The following is a 17,474-nucleotide window of genomic DNA, read 5'->3' as shown; positions in this document are numbered from 1 at the left end:
CCTTGTTACTCACTACCTGTTCAGATAAACAGTTCCGCAGTCTCACAAACTGTGGTCTGCCTGTGAGATAGTCGGTGATCCATGAGATCATGGAGGTACCCACTTGCATCTCCTCCAGCTTCCTTCCTAGCAATAAGGGCTGCATAGTGTTGAAGGCACTGGAGAAGTTGAAAAACGTAATCCTCACAGTGTTGCCAGCCTTGTCCAGATGTAAATAGGCCCTTTGTAGCATGTACTGTAGATGATTGCATCCTCCACACCAAAACTTGGCTGGTAGGTGAACTGTAGAGTGTCCAGTGATTAACTGACCAGGACCTCTCCAGTGTCTATGACATGAGAAGTCAGCGCTACTGGTCTATAGTCATTGAGTACAGAAGGGTGCCCTTTCTTTGGTACCGGGACCAGGCATGATGTTTCTTAGAGCACAGGGACTGGGACTCTGGGACAGGCGTCATCTGGTCCTGTGGCCTTACCCTTCCCTCTTCCTCTGGTCAGCCGTGATGATCAGCCTGGCCTGGTGGATGGTGCTCATAGCCCTGTCAGTGATGTAGGTGTTAATGGGGGAGGTGTTGGAGAGTTGCAGCTGTGGGGGATGGGGGAGTGAGTAGCAGTTGGCGGTTGTAGCTGTAGGCAGCCGTGGTTGTGGAGGGATAGAGGAGGTGTAGGGCAGTCACAGCTGCGAGGGCTTATTGAACGTGTGGCTGTGGGGGGATGGGTGATGAGCCACAGAGGGCCCTGAATCAAACCTATTAAAGAACTGGTTCAGGTCATTGGCCATCTCCAGGTTCCCCTCTGTTACACCCCCAGCCTGTTTGAAGCCAGTGATCTCTCTCATGCTGTTCCATATGTCCCTCACCCTATTCCTTTGCAGCTTGTCCTCTACCTTCCTCCTGTAGGCGACCTTGCTCTTCTTAAACTTCTGCTTTAGTTCCCTTTGTACACGCTTAACTTCTTCCTTGTCCCCCCTCCTAAAGACTCTCTTCTTCATCACCAGAAATGAAACTTAATCTATTTTAAAAGCAAAAAAAAATATTTTTCATACAGTAGTTTTGAAGGTGTTCTATTAAATATGCTCATAGAGCCTCCCTAATTCATTCAAATCTAGCACTGTGCCATTTGAAGTAAGATAGAATTGCTTTTGGTGCTTTTTGTTGCACAATAAAATGTACAGTATACCACTTTCTGAAATGTTGAATGAATCATTAAAGCTAAATATTAAAGATTATATTCTGCAAATCCTTACACAGAATAGCTGTGTAGTAGGGCTACAACAATAAGAACAATAATAATAAGAAGAGCAGGAACAATAATAATAATAATAATAATAATAATAATAATAATAATAATAATAATAATAATAATAATAATAATAATAATGATAATTTTATGTTTCTTCACAAGTATTCAAATGATGTCCCAAGTTGTAGATTTACAAATGATGCACGTGAATATTTGAATTAAAACTGTATTAATAGGCGAACATTCAATTTAATAGGTGAATTAATTTATGTCTGTTGAAACTTTAGATACAATTATTAAATATATTGATTGCATTACTCCTTTTGCTATGAAAAAACTAAATTGCTAGGTACACAAAATTACTTTTATAACTCACACAATTGCATGGCCTTATCTGTGACAGTAATAGTTGTCCACATTATTTCAGAATATATACTTAACACCTGTTTCTATAAGGTCCATCTGTCCGGTAGTTTTTTTTTACAACTATTAAGAAAAAGGAACTTTCAAAACAACTCAAATGATAACTTCTTACAAAGGCTCAGTTCAGAAAAAGGTTAAAATTTGAATGAAAATGAATATCCCTGTGAGCTCACTGAATTTGGTCATTAAGAAGTAGAAGTTGTCTCTTTCTGCACACTGAAAGTAAAGCAAGCAAAAAAGCACTCTACTTTTTTGCCAACTACCTGATAGATTGGAAACACGTCCTTTACCACACATCCCTCTAGGTAATATATGTGCACATTGTCATATAATTAAAATGTACAAAGGGAGACACTCAACCTGAAGAAGAGACTTATGGAAAGAATTTAGATGTTTTTGTGGACTTCCAAAATGTGAGGAGGTGATAAAAAAAGCCAGCATATGTGGTGAAAGGTGTAGAATGCAGGTCAAGAAACATTAGAATTACAGTGCTGTGATGAAGTAAGTACACTCCATGAAAAGGTGTGTTTTTCAACATATTTGCGTGTATTGATATTTGATCTTAATTTCAACAATGTTGATAGATAAAGTTGATCTAATTTAACAAATATGATTTTGCAAAAAATTTTTCAATAATTTATTCAACAAAAAAAAGGCAGAAATGCAATAGTGTACTGTAGAAAAAATAAGTACACCCCCTAGCTTCAATAGCTGGTGTTGCCCCCTTTGGCAGAAATCACTTCTTGTAGGCTTTTCTTGTAATTGTCTATCAGTCTGCTACATTGACTTGGAGACATTTTTGCCCACTCCTCCTTACAGAGCTTTGGCCAAACATGACATCTGGCATTGTGGCCAAACAGCTCTACCATTGTCTTATCCGCCCAGAGCTCATTATTCCAATAGTCCTGATATTCACTTAGGTGTTGTCTGGCAAACTTCAGTCGTGCATCTACAGTATATTCTTTTTTGAGAGCAGTGGCTTCTTCCTTCCTGGCCTCGCATGTAGGGCAAAGGTCTGCAGTCTCTTTTGGGTGGGTGGCTCATGCACGTTTGACACTGACTGAGGCAAGACTTGCCTGTTAATCCCTTGATGTTATCCTGAGGTTCTTGGAGACTTCCTGCAGCATCTTTTGTTCAGCTCTTGGACTGAATTTGGTGGGACAACCTGGCCTGGATAGATTGCCAGTGGTTTGAAATTTTCTCCATTTATAGATGATCTTTCGGACAGTTGAGTGATTGACTACAAATTGCTTGGAAATGGCTTTAAAACCCCTACCAGACTCATAGGCATCAACATCCCTTTCTTCCGAGGGCCTCAAAGAGCTCTTTTGATCTTGGCATAATGTAGCCACACACCTCAATTGCTAAGACCAAACCAGACCGCAGGTTTCTGATGTTTACAGAAAGCAGTGTCCTCCAAGTTACTCTCTAATGATGTTCTAATCATTTTCCCCTGTTGTGGTGCACCTGATTCTAATTTTAGGCATTTGATGCAATGATAAAGGTAGGGGTGTACTAACTTTTTCCACACAAGGAAATTGCATTCCTATTGATTTAAATAGAACAAATTAGTGGAAATAAGTATTAATTTTTAAAACAAATTATATCACCTTTATCTATCAGTATTGTTGAAATGACAATCAAATATCCTTTTGTCCAAAAATAACAAACTTTTTCATAGGGTGTACTTAATTTTTCACACCACTGTATATAACATTATATATAGAATTAAATAGAATAACCTTGTTTAGAATATAGTGTACAATTTCGAGTGTCAAAACACAAAAAAACATGGCTTTTCAAATATGAGTGTCAAGGTTTAGTCCTGCCCTTTAAGAAATGTAATATAAAAACAGTTTAAAGAGAAAAAGGACTATTTCAAAACTACAGGTAACACAAGTCAAATTTAAGAGTGTGTGGATTTTGAATTAAAAAAAAGAAGCACTTACAGTATTTTAACCAAGGATTACTGATGTCTGAATGAAGCTGCTCAGCTATTTGTAATAACCAAACTGATGTCTAAGCTTAACTCTAAAAAAGCTATGACAGAAAAATGGATCTGCAGGGTAAGGCAATAAATATTCCTTTTTTTTCCCAAAGAAGTGGATAAGAGCAGCTAAATGAGATAAGAGAAACGGTAACTGCAATACATAAATCTGAATATCTTTAAAATAAAGACAGTTCTGGAATGATTGTGCTTACAATGCTATTCAACCTGATCTGCCCAGACACACAACTGACCGCATGATTACAGTGCCATACTTCATTGCCTCAAAGTTGTTGAAGCACAGTTGCTGGGATCCTTCTAGAAATAGGTGGATTCAGAGATCCTGAGATGATAAATCAATTAATCCAAAACAGCCAATAACTAGATTATCAGAAATCTCTTGGTTTAAAGCTTGTTTAATAAATATCTGTCTGCTTCTTTAGTGGTCCTGTTAATACATTACTGAGAAATATGCTATGATAAACTCCTTCAGGAAATACATTTTAACTCTTTTCGGATTAGCCATGATACAAACTAGCAACTATTTGAATTAATTTATTTGTCCATTTATCTGTAAGCAAAACTTCTCCATATCTGTGTCAGAATTATTTTTGAGTGACACATGAATGTTCTCTAAGATTAGTTAAAGAGAATCATGCAAAATTTAAAAGAGCTTTGCTCATCTGTGCTGGTTGTCTTTTTCAGTTTTTAAAAAAAGCAGAAGAAACTAAGAACCAGAACATAACTTGTAGAGTGTGTGCACTTCCATCTGGAAAGTGCGAAGAACTGCCAGGTGGTAACTTCACAGCTTGTTTATGCTTTCGAAGGCACCAGTGTTGAAGCCAAAAAGCTTGGAAAGCAAACTTCAGGAACAGATTCCATATGTTTAAGTCTTTAATTTTCTGAAGTTTTCTCACATATCCACACTTCTATAGTGTCATCATAAATTATACACTGACAAAATCCAATATTCAGACAATAGCTTCTATAGTTCTGTAATCTGTTTTGCTACTATAACATTTCAAAATCATAGTTCTATATCTGCAGGAGCACTGATTATATACTGTATTTTTATTCTGTATGCATTCTTTTTTATAAAACTGACATTTACCATATCTGGCTGGAAGACATACTGTACAGTTTAAGAATATAATGAAATTCAAGATTTTAGCTATTGTAAATAATTTTGCTATTAATTGTACCAGATGATGAATAATATATAATGTTACTGTAATATTGCACAATATCAGACTTTGTAGGGACAATCTGTTAAGACCTGAAACTCCTAAAAAAAACTCACTTTTGCAGTTGTTTCTGTAATCAGATTAGGTGTCACCAGAGGGATTGGGTAGCACAACTCAATAAAGTCAGTATTCCCAATCCGTGTCCTTGTTCATCTCTATTTACATACAGTATCACATGAAATCTCTGGTAGTTGGACTTTAGTTGAACTCTTCATTGTCAGGTCTACAAAACTGAATTTCAATATACAAAAAAGATTTTTAATTAAATATATCAATCAACACTGTTTGCACCTCTAACAAGAATCAAAAGATATTGGATCCTCAAAGGCTGAGATTGATGGAGCCTCAAAGATTAGAATTGGGAAGTTCTGACTCAAAGGATATTAGGCTTGAGCTATGTATCAGTCATGTACAATAAGAACTTACTTTTGACATTTTATTTGAATTACTACAGTAGCTGGCAAAACCCCAACCAGATAAAGCAGATTGACAATATTTTTTATTTATATAATAATATATATATGTATTATTGTAGCAGGTTGTTACAGCACATAAGTGTATACAGTACCTCTGTGTACTAGGAGTTTTTACCATATACAGTACATAATGCTTGTCTTTATCTCTTGATGACACCCAGCAGTTTCAATACAGTACAGTGCCTTGCGAAAGTATTCGGCCCCCTTGAACTTTTCAACCTTTTGCCACATTTCAGGCTTCAAACATAAAGATATAAATTTTTTTATTTTATGTGAAGAATCACCAACAAGTGGGACACAATTGTGAAGTGGAACGAAATCTATTGGATTTTTGAAACTTGTTTAACTAATAAAAAAATGAAAAGTGGGGCGTGCAAAATTATTCGGCCCCTTTACTTTCAGTGCAGCAAACTCACTCCAGAAGTTCAGCGAGGATCTCTGAATGATCCAATGTTGTCCTAAATGACTGATGGTGATAAATAGAATCCACCTGTGTGTAATCAAGTCTCTGTATAAATGCACCTGCTCTGTGATAGTCTCAAGGTTCTGTTGAAAGCGCAGAGAGCATCATGAAGACCAAGGAACACACCAGGCAGGTCTGTAATACTGTTGTGGAGAAGTTTTAAGCCGGATTTGGATACAAAAAGATTTCCCAAGCTTCAAACATCCCAAGGAGCACTGTGCAAGCGATCATCTTGAAATGGAAGGAGTATCAGACCACTGCAAATCTACCAAGACCTGGCCGTCCCTCTAAACTTTCAGCTCAGACAAGGAGAAGACTGATCAGAGATGCAGCCAAGAGGCCCATGATCACTCTGGATGAACTGCAGAGAACTACAGCTGAGGTGGGAGAGTCTGTCCATAGGACAACAATCAGTCTTACACTGCACAAATCTGGCCTTTATGGAAGAGTGGCTAGAAGAAAGCCATTTCTCAAAGATATCCATAAAAAGTCTCGTCTAAAGTTTGCCACAAGCCACCTGGGAGACACCCCAAACATGTGGAAGAAGGTGCTCTGGTCAGATGAAACCAAAATCGAACTTTTTGGCCACAATGCAAAACGATATGTTTGGCGTAAAAGCAACACAGCTCATCACCCTCAACACACCATCCCCACTGTCAAACATGGTGGTGGCAGCATCATGGTTTGGGCCTGCTTTTCTTCAGCAGGGACAGGGAAGATGGTTAAAATTGAGGGGAAGATGGATGCAGCCAAATACAGGACCATTCTGGATGAAAACCTGTTGGAGTCTGCAAAAGACCTGAAACTGGGACGGAGATTTATCTTCCAACAAGACAATGATCCCAAACATACAGCAAAATCTACAAAGGAATGGTTCACAAATAAACGTATCCAGGTGTTTGAATGACCAAGTCAAAGTCCAGACCTGAATCCAATCGAGAATCTGTGGAAAGAGCTGAAAACTGCTGTTCACAAACGCTCTCCATCCAACCTCACTGAGCTCGAGCTGTTTTGCAAGGAAGAATGGGCAAGAATTTCAGTCTCTCGATGTGCAAAACTGATAGAGACATACCCCAAGCGACTTGCAGCTGTAATCGCAGCAAAAGGTGGCTCTACAAAGTATTAACGCAAGGGGGCCGAATAATTTTGCACGCCCCACTTTTCATTTTTTTATTAGTTAAAAAAGTTTCAAAAATCCAATAGATTTCGTTCCACTTCACAATTGTGTCCCACTTGTTGGTGATTCTTCACATAAAATAAAAAAATTTATATCTTTATGTTTGAAGCCTGAAATGTGGCAAAAGGTTGAAAAGTTCAAGGGGGCCGAATACTTTCGCAAGGCACTGTACCTACAATTATCGTTGTTATCATTAACAAGTTAGCATAAAATCAACTGTTTTTTGTTGCTGAGTTTACATTTTTTATTTCTTCTCTTTCAAATTGTTTCTTCTATGCAGGTTTTGTTTTGGTATTCATTACATACTAGATGTTCAAATATTTTTGTTCTTGCAATCTCCATATTTACTGTTACAAAAAGTAGATGAAAAGATATGTCAACCATAGAGATATGTTAATAAGGTTGTTCATTAAAGTGTCACAAAGAATCTACAGTATATGAGGCCATTGTAGGGGTTTTTGATGATTGGCTTTCTGGCTAAAGATAGCCAACGAAACTTCATCTGCAAAAGCTGTCAGCTGGTTTACCAGCTGGAGTCCAAGATGGGTGGCTCCAGGCCCACCTTGGTGACATCTACTGTACCCAACTAGGAATTAACAGAGTTTCAGAAACTTTCTGTCTTGCCCTATAAAGACATTGTGTGCACTTCAGATGCAGGGATGTGTAGGAGATTAACTTTGTTAACATATATTGCAGCTGCAGACATGTATATCATACTTGAGAAGCATCTTCAGAGTTTGCTGTGTCTGACCACTTCCAGGCTTTACTGGAGATGGAGCTGCGTAATGATTGCCTGGAGGGAAATGGAAGGATTTAAAGGCCTTAGGACCCCTCTTAGGGAGTGGACAGGCTCCTGGCCTGAGAATCCATTTGTCATGGTCAATGTAGGAACAACTGAACAACTAAAAAAGGGTAGGCTGATGATTCTGCAAGACAGTTTTAAGCAATAGCTTATAAACCTTGGAGCAGAACATCTATGGTGGTCTTCTCAGGAAATCAACAAATTGGCAATGCAAGCCCAGGTAGAGTATGTATGCAATATGGAAATTTAACACATTTCTAAAATATTAGTGTAGAGAAAAGTCTATAGGTGTACAGGGCCATGGAGGACTTTCTCTGAAAATGACACTTGCGAGAGCAGAACTTTTTGAGTTTGAACCAGAGGTATATTGATGTATTAGGGAAGCAAATGTGTAGAGTGATTAAGGTATCTTTAAACCGGGGAAATGGGAAGCAGGAAGCTAACAACAGGGAAACTCTGTTGTGAACGAAAAAGTCCCAGGCTACACCAAGATTTATTTTTCCAATAATGCATTGTCTTAAATGCTTTGACCTTCATGTTTGAAGCATAAAAATAAGTATAAATTTGAAGCTACTGCATTATTGGGAATTACTTTATATAAATAACTGAAATGGGGGAAGATAATGGGCATGAATATAAAATAAATTGGTGTCCTTTTGTTTGTTAAATATGAAGTACACACATAAAGAGTACTTAACATACTGTGTGATGCAATCAGGTAAATGTAGTCTAGATGGCTAGATGGTGATATGTAGACTCTTTAACATGGTTCAAGATTCAAACAGAAAAAGAATACAATGAGCAAAATGCACAATTGAAAAATGACATGAAAATTACTTAAGTACTAAAACCAGTTTAATATTAATGAGATAATGAGGACGATTCTGTTCAGTCCAATACGTATTTGCCATGTCAACAAAGTTGATTGGAATTTGTTGCAGTGCAGCCCAGATAAAAACAACATATTACAAGATGCATATTACATTTACACATACACAGTACATAGTAATCAATCAAAGATTCTAGTCTACTTATATTTACTGTACATTCACTCTCAATATTTGCAACATCCAAGATCTTCATATTGAGGTGCCTAATGGCCTCTAGACAGGAACTGAGCAGTACTACATTTGATGATTTGAAATCTCCTCCTCGAAGGGAGAAGTTTAAAAAAGGAGCGGGCGGGAGCAAGGGTCTGTGGACACCTTAGATTTCCGTTTAAAGCAGCTATCATACATAGAGCCAACAGAGGGACGATTGCAAACGATTGATCTTGGATGCTGTGCATATGACTTTTCAAGCTATTTCTTCTCTTGGGCAGTTATATTGCCATACCCCACTGTCACAGAGAAGGTGACCAGGCTCTCACTTACAGCTCTATAGAAATGCGTCATTGCTTCCTCATTAACTACAAACACTCTGCATTGTCATAGGAAACACAGTCTTTAATGGGTTTTATTCATGATGAGGCTGGTATTAATTTCACACTTCAGTGAGTGGTAGATGGTCATGTCAAGAAACATGAAGGCTTCCATTCTCTCTACAGTTCCCCACCAGCGTTTAAGTCTTAAAGATAGTAATATGCTAAGTGAAGATTTCACCACATGTTTTTACAATAGAAAACATCAATTACGTTATCAGTGTTATATACTGAGCACTGTCAGCATGAAATAATTTTGGCATAATAATAATAATAATTGCTTACATTTATATAGCGCTTTTCTGGACACTCCACTCAAAGCGCTTTACAGGTGATGGGGACTCCCCTCCACCACCACCAATGTGCAGCATCCACCTGGATGATGTGACTGCAACCATAGTGCGCCAGAACGCTCACCACACATCAGCTATCAGTGGGGAGGAGAGCAGAGTAATGAAGCCAATTCATAGAGGGGGATTATTAGGAGGCCATGATTGGTAAGGGCCAATGGGAAATTTGGCCAGGACGCCGGGGTTACACCCCTACTCTTTTGTTGCATAGTTGTCACTGAGTTTCTAGAGGGGCTATGACTGCAAAAATGTTGTAATTCACCAGAGCCTGGTGGTGTTCTCCCAGCCATACTTCAGGAAATTAAAGATGTTTTTCATAGGATACTGTATGTCAAGGCTCACACAGAATGGAGAGGGACCCCTATGCTGTATTTAAGAATTGCAAATGTAACATGGGTTCATGAAGGGTGGATAAAACTGAACCAGTAATCTATAGAGCAATCATCTTACTCCTTCACAGTTTAAAGAATCACAACCCTTTCAATCTGGAACAAAAGTAAATAAGAGGAGATCCAAGTCAGGAAAAATATTATGGGTTATAGATATTAGAAAGCACTTTTCAGGATAAGCTGTGGGTCCTCCATGACCCTGAATCAGACAAAGTGGTTAGAAAATGAAAGGATTAGTATTGGAAAATGAAAGGGAATTTTTTAGGACAGGGGATAGGGAACACTTCTTTACACAAAGGGTTGTGGTTGTCAGGAACAGGATTACCATCAGATGTTTGAGGTTCAAACTTCTGGACTCTTTTAAGAAACATCTGGATGAAAATACAGACTTATTTAAACTTTAAACTGCCAATCTGTAAAGATAAACTAAATTACCTCCCCTCATTTGCAACCTTTCTTATGCTGTTTTTTCGTAGTTGTTTGGCCATTGAAATAGATCATTAATTAACAATCAGTAGTCACCAGAAGAAATATTCAAACCCAAAGGGTATATACAGTAAGTTTTATCTTTTAATATGTAGATGTATAATAATAATTAATAATTGCTTACACTTATATAGCGCTTTTCTGGACACTCCACTCAAAGCGCTTTACAGGAAATGGGTACACTCCTCCACCACCACCACCAATGTGCAGCATCCACCTGGATGATGCGATGGCAGCCATAGTGCTCCAGAACGCTCACCACACATCAGCTATCAGTGGGGAGAAGAGCAGAGTGATGAAGCCAATTCATATATAGGAGGCTACGATTGGTAAAGGCCAATGGGAATTTTGGCCAGGACACCGAGGTTACACCCCTACTCATTTCTAGAAACGCCCTGGGATTTTTAATGACCACAGAAAGTCAGGACCTCGGTTTTACGTCTCATCCGAAGGACAGCGCCTGTTGACAGTATAGTGTCCCCGTCACTATTCTGGGGCATTAGGACCCACATGGACCGTAGGGTGAGCGCCCCCTGCTGGCCCCACTAACACCTCTATATGAACAGATTTAATTATTCAGTGGTACACTGACTCTATTTAGCAGTAAAGCAACCAGACAATATGGGATTTCCAGCTTAGCTAACATATATACAGGAGCAGTTTGTAAACAGTTTCTTTGACCTCAGAGAAAGGGGAAGCCATCACAGTTTCATTTCATCTGTTTTTTAAAGCCGTAGAGAAAATGAAAACGAATAAGAATAAATGTAAAAGCAACAATACATATTTAAATGATGAACCCTTTCAAAGACTGCTGTGAGAGAAACATATCCTGGAGGGTTTAATCTGGGCTGTTTACTTGACCAACAAAAAAAAAACAATGCTCAAGTTTTAATATAGAACAGAAGCGAGAGAAATGGAGAAAACACAGGAGGAGTACACTGTATGGGAAGGAAGCACAGGCTTTTATGGTCATGTTTATCATGAGTCATTCCGGTGGGTGAAGCTCATATTTTCCATTGGGGAGAGCTGGCAAGAAGTGCAGCTGGTCCCAGGGGGGATAAAGGAAAAAACATGCAAGCAAGGAGCAATTTCAAAGATATAACACTTAACAGAACATGAGTCCAAAAACATTATAGCTGCAAAGGAATTGATTTAAAGTGAAGCAACACAAGTGTTAAGCATTGTTGAGTAAGCCTACAAGTTTTAAGAAATTCAAGCACATCTCAAACATGTTGATGCTTTAGTATACCACCTTGGCAGAAATGTTTACCAGTTCATTCATGCAATTGTCAACAATTCTGTGTGAGACAAAGGAATTTGTAAAGTTACCCTTTAACAAATATGTTTTCTGCTCCCTCCTTTCAAACCTCCATTTATCAGGTATTTTATAATGTTTTTACATTTTTATTATGTAAAATAAGCTAATGTATCTAGTAATGTATATTACTGTATACTGTATATCTATAATTTATCTTACAATGTACGCCTCACATACAAATACAGGTATGTGAATGGGGCAAACCTAAACAATGATAGACAGATCTTCACTGACCTGATTATGCAGATGTCTCCTAGCTGAGATGTATGAAATGTTATTTCTTGCTCTGGAAATAATGACAAATTATTCTCTTCCTTTCTGGCAGAATATAGACTAAAACAAAAAATACTGACTACTGATAAATAGCCAAATGTCATGACTGTAATACAAATACCAGATAACAGTGTTGAGTTGTTGAAATCATAATATGCTGTTGTACTATATATTGTACTAGTTATTGAGCTCACAGTATAATATATTTTGAAGGATACTTTTGAACCAATGTAAGTCCAAAGAACAATGAAGGAATGAGAAAGAGATTAAAGAGAAGTACAATGGGACAGGTTACATTTGAGATCAATAGGAAGTGTGTGTAAACAGCGTAGGATATTCCGTTTGAAGAAAAGATCATATTTATCCCATTAGTAAATAAAAATAAGCAGTGTCTAAAATGATAAGGCTTTTTACAAAATCCCTAAAAAGTAATCCTCGAACTCCTGTCAGGAAGCATTCAAAGTAATGCATGTACAGTACTTACAAGAAGAATTGGTTAATAGACAGGAAACTGAGTTTACATATAAGGTGTAAATGTTAAAATTATAGTGATATGTTTAGTGGATCTACACTGCACTTCTAATTTATGTTGATTAGCTAAATTCTGGTATAGTTAGATTAGTCACACAGGCAGATTATCCCATACTAGATGGATTAGGAAACTGCAAAAGTTCAAAATTCAAAATGAACAACCATCTTGCAGATTACATATTAATATAGACATTTAATAAGGTGCAGGGTATTGTTTGTTGATAGCAAAGACATAACCTACAAATACAAAATAGGAAAAACAGAGTTTGGACAAGCTAGTTTTGAGGCTAAAATAATTGAACCTTTTTATACTTTAAAAGCCTATAGAATTTGAAAGGAATGGATTCCAATATTCAAGATCCTTTAAGGAAATGAACAAGTCAACCCAAATTATTTCCCCAAAAGCACCTACATTATGAAATGTGCACCAGAAGTGGAAATGCAACTGGAGTCACTTTTCAAGAGTTGTGGAAGTGGAACAAGCTACCTCACTATGCTTGAAGGTTGAAAAAACAACGAGATGAGATCCTCAGGTCAATTATGCATTTGGAAACGACTGAGAAAATGCTTATTTGTAACTGTTCAAATGTTTTTTTTGTGAATTAGTAAAAATAATTAATCTACTGTTCCTCAGCTGCATTTCCACAACAAACGTGTGAACCTGGCTGTGAAATAGGAATTAAAAGAATATATACTGACCAGCTCTACAGATATACAGTATCTAGAGCTTCACTAAAGACCCATTTACACAATGTGTACAGTATATCTTCATAAAAGCACCATTTATAAATGTGGTCAATGGCTGCATCTCTGAGCAGGAAACTGGATGTTTTGGATCAATAATTGTGGCAAAGGATTGTCCAAATTCACTTCAATGGGCACATCACCATACCAAGAGGTTATAGTTCTTTGAGCATGTTGCGCCAGAGCTCTACAAACCAGCATTTGAAGACTACCACAAGACTAGAACTAACTCTGGAGCAGACGCCAGTTGACATGGACATGCAATCGAACCTGACTTCAAACTTCACAGAATTTCAAATTGTCTTCAAATGCAGAAAGCGGTCATGCCTGCAACCATCCTGCAACCATCTCATGGTGACTGCTAAGTTACTGTACCTAGCTTAGCTAGGAATAAGAGATTGGCATTTACTATAATAAGATAATATATGAATGCAAATTTATTCTAAATAGATTAAAATAATAAAAACATCATTATTTGATAGCACTTTTCATCCCAAAGCTCTTTACATATTACCATCCACTACTGAAGTGCAGTACCCACCTCCATGATACAAGACATTAACACTGCAACAACACAACAAAACTTTCATTTACTATATAGAATTAATTTGAAAGATAAGACAGGCCAGATGTGCATATCCAATGTAGAACATAGTCAGTTGGGACTCCAGGCTTAACACCCATACTCTTACAAACTGTTTCAAGGGATTTTTAATGAACTTTAAAGGCCTCATGTTCACTTCTCATTGGAAGAATGGTATCTCCCATAGCACAGCACCCCTGGTCTCCATATTTGTGTGTATGTTTGTAATCAGAGGGAAGAAGACCACCTAATTATCCACAAATTCCACATGCAACAGCAATCTTAGAGCTATCCCATCTCAGTAGATTGCAGATGTGGGTCACTAGCAGTGGCACAACATTGGAATAGAGGAGCAGAACTATACTGATTCCTGTCTGACAACAAGCTAATTAATTCTGCTTTCACTCATTTTGAACTACAGTGTAAAAAGACTTAGAGTGTGTCATGCGGTGGATATACAGTATCCAGTCTAATTATCCTGATGTTTCCTGTGAAAAATCCAAACGTATCAGCATATCTGGCCAAACATATTGTATGTGGAACAAGTAATAGGTTTATTCCATGCTGAAAAAAGAAGAAAGAAAACACAACGTTTCGGCCATGGAGCCTTCTTCAGGTGGCCTTCAGGCTCCACAGCCGAAACGCTGTGTTTTCTTTCTTCTTTTTTCATCATGGAATAAACCTACTACTTGTTCCTTTGCAGCCTACGCATGCTGACGCAGCTACCCATCTGAACTTTATTGTATGGGGACTCTTAATTGTAATGGGGGTGGTAGAAGATTTAAAGCCTGTGTCTAATTCAAGTTCTCTGTGAGTTTTCAAGGTATCATTGTACGGAGTGGTGCAATGTCACATGGTTTCCAGAAACTGACACAAAAATAAACAGGACAAAATAGTAAGAAGCTGAAAATTAAACCTAGTTCTTCTTTAAGATCTAACTGGACTTCTTCAGTTCTTTCTCTACTTGTTGTTTACTGGTTTTCACCATAACCAAACACAGAACAATACTGGTCCCTGTTGCAAACCCATGTACACTATTTTGGTTAATCGCTTGATCACTCTTTCTCAGGAGCTCTTGCTCTCCTGCACAGTTGACTCGGTGAGCACCTGCTCCCTCTGATGGGTGGAAGATTTTAATAAATTTGCCAGTCTTGGAAGCCTGCAGTAACATGTCCAATTGCTATTGCCAGACTGCTCTTTGCATACACATCTGGATGAAGATGGAGGAAGGACCACTAAGACACTCGCTGTAGACAAAATGGAACAAATTTCAGCTTGCTGTTATTTAATAGGGTGTGTGAGCAGCTCCCTTCCTATTTTTCAGTGAGCAAACACTGCACATCTTCATAAAATGGGCAACATATACAGTAATAATAATAATAATAATAATAATAATTGCTTACACTTATAGTGCTTTTCTGGACACTCCACTCAAAGCACTTTACTGGTAATGGGGACTCCCCTCCACCACCACCACTGTTCAGCATCCACCTGGATGATGCGATGGCAGCCATAGTGTGCCAGAACGCTCACCACACATCAGATATCAGTGGGGAGGAGAGCAGAGTTATGAAGCCAATTCATAGATGGGGATTATTAGGAGGCCATGATTGGTAAGAGCCAATGGGAAATTTGGTCAGGACACCAGGGTTTCGCCCCTACTCTTTTCAAGAAATGCCCTGGGATTCTTAATGACCACAGAGAGTCAGGACCTCGGTTTTACATCTCATCCGAAGGACGGCGCCTGTTTACAGTACAGTGTCCCCATCACTATACTGGGGCATTAGGACCCACACAGACCGCAGGGTGAGCGCCCCCTACTGGTCCCACTAACACCTCTACCAGCAGCAACCTTAGTTTTTCCCAGGATGTCTCCCATCCAGGTACTGACCAGGCTCACACCTGCTTAGCTTCAGTGGGTTGCCAGTTGTGAGTTGCAGAGTGATATGGCTGGTACAGTATGTATCATATGTATTAACCACTACCAATAATCTAATTAACTAATATGATAAACACCAGGTGTGTGTATTTAGAAAAGATAGAGGCCTTTTTATATCCTCTTGTGATAAGCCAGCTGTTATCACAGTCCCATCCAAAACTAGCCTGCCAAAGCCCAGTTCATTCATTCATTTTCTAACCATTTCATCCAATTCAGGGTCATAAGGGAGCCGGAGCAAGCGATGGGTGAAAAGCAGGGTACAGCCTGGATGGGATGCCAGTCCATCACAGGGCACACATAGTCAAAGACAGTATATGCACACACTCACACCAGGGCCACTTTTTCCTGAAGCCAATTAACCTACTGTACAAGGATGTCTTTGGACTCAAGAACAGGAACTCAAAGATCACCTACACAAATACGAGGGTAACATACAAACGTCATGCAGATAACATCCAAGGTCTGGAATTGAAACAAGGGCCCCATTGCTGCAAGGCAGCCATGCTAACCAGTACACCAATGTGTCTCCCAACCCTATTTCAATGTTATTGTTACTTCTGGACCATTAAGTTAACAGGCCTTCCCAACTCCAAGCAGAACTTCCTGTTAAGTCTATATTACAGTACAGTATGTCTTTGCTCCTACTGATAATGTGTACTAACATGTATCAGAAATCCTTCCTTCACATTGAACACTCTGTTTTATTCTCAGGCTCTTACCAAGTAAAAGAAATTAAGGGTCCTTTCTTTTTTAAAGTCTTAACGAGGAATTGATTGTAGCAAATGGAAAATATCATGTAATCATGCGTTTACTCCCATGTTGTGTCTTAGCTAATTTATAAGGAGTTATGTGGCTATAATATGAAACGGATGGGAAGGAAGTGTTTGTTAATAACAGATAGACCTACAAGACATTAGGGAACTCAGTAATGGCTATGTATTTGCTGTAATGGTGATTTATTGCAAAGGCACTACAAGGATATGAACTCAGCTATATTCTTTATTGGTTGCCACAGTAATAGGATTTGTTGATAGTGTGGAGAAATACAGATGTTAAAATGAACTGTTAATAATATGCCAAACAGAGTTTAGTGAAAAAATGCACCTGGCTTTTGTGCTTGTCTGAAGTCCCTAACACAACTGACTATGGTTGTGTGGTCCCTGTATAGTAATATAGGTTCTTGCTGGAAAAAATTAGCAGATGAATTAAGGGTGTAATTAGGGCCAGCTGCTTGGGCACCCTAGAAATACACTGAACCAAAGGAGCAGGGGAAGGTGGGAGGACAGCTAGAGGGGGCAAATTGCCAAGAAGGATGAAGACAGGGAGAAAGAAATGGATTTCTAAAAAAAGAGAGGATGTAAAGGAGAGTATTAAATGGTGGAATGGGAAAGAACAGTGAAATAGAGGAAATAAGAACATGATTCTTGAGATCTCCTGGGTGCTATCTAATAAATGCAAAGTTTCCACCACTTGCTAAATAGTATAATGAAGTGGTGAGTGCCTGTGCTGTGGTCACTCAGAATGAATAGATTTGCTTGTTTTATTTACAAACATGAAATAATTATTCTTTTCAATAGAGATTCAGCTGCTTGTTGTGGGAAGTGTGGACCGCACATAAAGAGCTTTAAAT

The 17,474-nt window shown here is 38.3% G+C and overlaps 1 protein-coding gene across 6 annotated transcripts in view; it reads left to right on the top strand.

The window, feature by feature from the left end:
• Positions 1-17,474, top strand: part of ppp1r12b (protein phosphatase 1, regulatory subunit 12B) — a 61,665-nt gene that overhangs the window by 27,731 nt on the left and 16,460 nt on the right. The window lies entirely within an intron of this gene.

Source organism: Lepisosteus platostomus, chromosome 7 (genome assembly GCF_059453375.1).
Source record: "Lepisosteus platostomus isolate fLepPlt1 chromosome 7, fLepPlt1.hap1, whole genome shotgun sequence".
In the NCBI taxonomy this organism is placed as follows: Eukaryota; Metazoa; Chordata; class Actinopteri; order Semionotiformes; family Lepisosteidae; genus Lepisosteus; species Lepisosteus platostomus.
The sequence above is the reverse complement of the archived record's forward strand: the minus strand, read 5'-3'. Positions and strand labels throughout refer to the sequence as shown.